Consider the following 4,301-nt stretch of genomic DNA (forward strand, 5'->3'; position numbering starts at 1 on the left):
AAATTTGCCATTTCGAATTTAATAACCGTTACATTTTAAGCTTATGATGAATCATTCGACGCATATTCGTTGGTTTTTCAAACTACATAATAATAATAACATGAATTATTTTTATTATTATAAGAAAAAAAAATATTATATAAAAGTTTATATTTGCTTTAACTAAATGTTAATTATTTTAATTAGGCTTAAGGAATTAGGTTAGAAGTTTTGTTTATTATTATATATATTTACACAAATTTTGTCTCGAAGAATTTTGTTTTAAATATATGCATATAATAATTGTTGTTTCTATTTGTATTTTTTTGTATGTTTTTAACAGATTTTTTTTATTTTTGTATATACTTATATAAATTGTACATATATTAATTAGCTTAATAATCATTAATAAATAAAATAAAAGTAATTATGACCTGCTTTTTTTAATTTTTCTCTTCGTTCTATCCTCTTTCTTTCCGACGACTAGCGACTTTTCAAATTTAAGTTTTAATTATTTTTCTTTTCAAATTTGTAATACTTTATACGAATTATAATATATGTATATATTTATGAATATATATACATATATGCAGGATTCACTGAATACGGTTAAGCCAAGCGATCAGCCGATATACTTTTTTTTAATATTTGGCAGTACTTGGCATTGAGGATGTCAACTTGTTCTCTTTTTACATTCATTCTTTGTTTACGTTTTCTCCCAGGATTCACTAATAGAAGGTTAGGTCACATGCAAAAACACAAAGTGGATAGGCCCCATAAACATCATTAAGGATGTCAAATCTGACGATTGAAAATGTCATCATATAGGAGAAAACGTAAACAAAGAATGAATGTAAAAAGAGAACAAGTTGACATCCTCAATGCCAAGTACTGCCAAATATTAAAAAAAAAGTATATGGGCTGATCGCTTGGCTTAACCTTATTCAGTGAATCCTGGTTTTCTCCTATATGATGACATTTTCAATCGTCAGATTTGACATCCTCAATGATGTTTATGGGGCCTATCCACTTTGTGTTTTGCATGTGACCTAACCTTCTATTAGTGAATCCTGACATATATGTATCAACATACATATACACAAGTGCACACAAAAACATGTATATTCACATATATAAATATATAATTAATTTTTTTATTGATTTTAGTGCTTAATTTACTTTTGTTTTATACTTGTTACTGAACGTTATTTCTAAAAATAAGTTCAAATTGACTGTTATAATTATTACCTCTAGTATTATCCTTCTTAAATGCATTACTTTGTACAAACATATATGTGCTTTTGTTGTATTTCTTTTGTAGTTTTTTCTTTTCCCTTTATATGTATATATGTATTTTTCTATTCTTTATTTCTTTGTAAAATAAGTTTGGCACCAAATTTGGTTAAGAAATGATAATATTATCGTATACCATTTCTTAAGCAAGTTTGGTTTTAAATACTTATTTTATGATTGTTGTTAATTCTTCTTTGATTTCTCTCTATAATTTTTTTCTTTTTTACCTTTTTTTCTGGATCTTGTTAACATGTTCTACACAATTTAGTTTCTCTTTTCGTTAGAAAATGTACATAATTTTTCTTAAAAAGTTGTATCTAGTTAGTCAAGTTAGTAAAATATAGGATGGCACAATGGGATTAACACAATCATGTAAGTATATATATAAGGTATACGAATACTTTCATGTCTTATTGTGCGAGTGAAATCTTTAACAATACTTCCAGCTCTTGCTACAATGCATGCGACCCACAATAGCTGCTGGTCCCAATAGCCATGTTGCAACTTGGCCCCACTTTCAGAACTGGTCGTACTGTATCGACCAAAAACACGTGCGTCGGCCAAATTAGATAGGGCGCACCTATGTCGTCCCTTTGAATAATCTTCTAAATCCAAAAAAAAAACTTATTACACATTAGTTAACGAATTAATTATTATTAACTTTAACAAGCACTTATTAATTCAACCATTTATAAAATCTCTTCTTTCAACTTGATGTTTTAACTCTCCTATTTGGGTGGAACTAAAAGGTGTGAGTTGTGCCAGAGTCCAAAAGAAAAAGAACATGTGCACGCTTACGTTCCCTCATATCAGTCCAATTTCAGTAAAAAATAAAATGACTGGAAAAAAATATCTCTCTGAAAAAATGTTCAAACTCTATCTTATGGCAACCTCTCTCTCGAAAGTGATAGTTTGCCAAACCCTGCCCGTTCACATACAACTCTGTTCTACCTTTTTGATATGGCATCCCTACACCAACTGTAATGAAATAAGAGCGGCATTGGCATTCTCGCAATGTAAGTATAAAAATCCAATGATATTGGGAAAAAATAATCAAATAAAAAAAGCTTGCCATTACACTATATACTGTTTTTTGAGAACTATATAGTGAAAATCACGATTAATCGTTTCTTATTATCTGTTCTGTTATTGCATGTTATCGATAATTTATCATTACAACTTTGCACCGATATTTTATCCAGAACTTGCGCTGGATAGCACTCAAATAGAACACAGAAATTGCTGTTTTATTTTAGTAGTAGACAAGATATATTCAATTACAGGTAGAGGCAGTTGCCCAAAAACAAAATATCTGTGAAAATAAGTGATTAGTACAACTCTGCTTTTGAGTATATTATTAGATCACTGGAGGCCACCGTAGCGCAGAGGTTAGCATGTCCGCCTATGACGCTGAACGCCTGGGTTCGACTCCTGGAGAGACCATTAGAACAAAATTTCAGCGGTGGTTTTCCCCTCCGATTGTTGGCAACATTTGTGAGGTACTATGCCATGTAAAACTTCTCTCCAAAGATGTGTCGCACTGCCGTTCGGACTCGGCTTTAAAAAGGAGGCGCCTTATCATTGAGCTTAAATTGAATCGGACTGCACTCATTGATATGTGAGAAGTTAGCCCCTGTTCCTTAATGGAATGTTCATGGGCAAAATTTTGCAATTTTACTAGATCGCGCCATTTTACGTTATTTGTGTGGTGTGGTTCTTTACTTTACGCACACACACAACCAGAACTCGTTGACAGATAGTGCACTTCACTCGTTGACAGATAGTGCACTTGTAAAGGGTGATTTTATTGAGGTTAGGATTTTCATGCATTAGTATTTGACAGATCACGTGGGATTTCAGACATGGTGTCAAAGAGAAAGATGCTCAGTATGCTTTGACATTTCATCATGAATAGACTTACTAACGAGCAACGCTTGCAAATCATTGAATTTTATTACCAAAATCAGTGTTCGGTTCGAAATGTGTTCAAATTTTGACAAATTTTGTTCAGCGATGAGGCTCATTTCTGGTTGAATGGCTACGTAAATAAGCAAAATTGCCGCATTTGGTGCGAAGAGCAACCAGAAGCCGTTCAAGAACTGCCCATGCATCCCGAAAAATGCACTGTTTGGTGTGGTTTGTACGCTGGTGGAATCATTGGACCGTATTTTTTCAAAGATGCTGTTGGACGCAACGTTACGGTGAATGAACACATTTCGAACCGAACACTGATTTTGGTAATAAAATTCAATGATTTGCAAGCGTTGCTCGTTAGTAAGTCTATTCATGATGAAATGTCAAAGCATACTGAGCATCTTTCTCTTTGACACCATGTCTGAAATCCCACGTGATCTGTCAAATACTAATGCATGAAAATCCTAACTTCAAAAAAATCACCCTTTACTCAGCTTTTTACGGTACATTACCTGGTAATTATGGCATGGTACTATATAGTGCAAGATCCAGATCATTTGCAGGTAGTGGCAGTTGCCCAATAACAAAATATTGGGTACACTATCTGCCAAAATCAGTGAATAGTGCAACTCTGATTTTGTGTATGTTACTAGTTCGCGGCATTTTTCGTTGTTTGTGTTATAGTTCGTAACTATAATACACACACAAAGTAAAACTCGTTGACAGATAGTGCACTTCGCGAGAAAAAATCGTACTCAGCTGCTTACGGTACACTACCTGGTAATTATGTCATGTATATAGTGCACATTACTATTAATAGTTTCTTATTATCTGATTTTGCATGTTATCTATAACTTACCAGTACAACTTTACGTCAACACTTTATCCAGAACATCTGACCGGATAGGACTAAAACACAGCAAATACAGTACTAAAATCAAACATGGCATTAATTTTTGGAAGTACCATATATGTTTAAACAGTCTAGTTTCGACATTACTTCACGACTTTTAATAATCTACTTTCCACTTTCCGCTACGTCATGTACACTAATCAATGATTTTGACAAACAAAATGACATAATAAATAGTCTCAGAGATATACGAACAATTTTT

Source organism: Stomoxys calcitrans, chromosome 1 (assembly GCF_963082655.1).
Source record: "Stomoxys calcitrans chromosome 1, idStoCalc2.1, whole genome shotgun sequence".
Lineage (NCBI taxonomy): Eukaryota > Metazoa > Arthropoda > Insecta > Diptera > Muscidae > Stomoxys > Stomoxys calcitrans.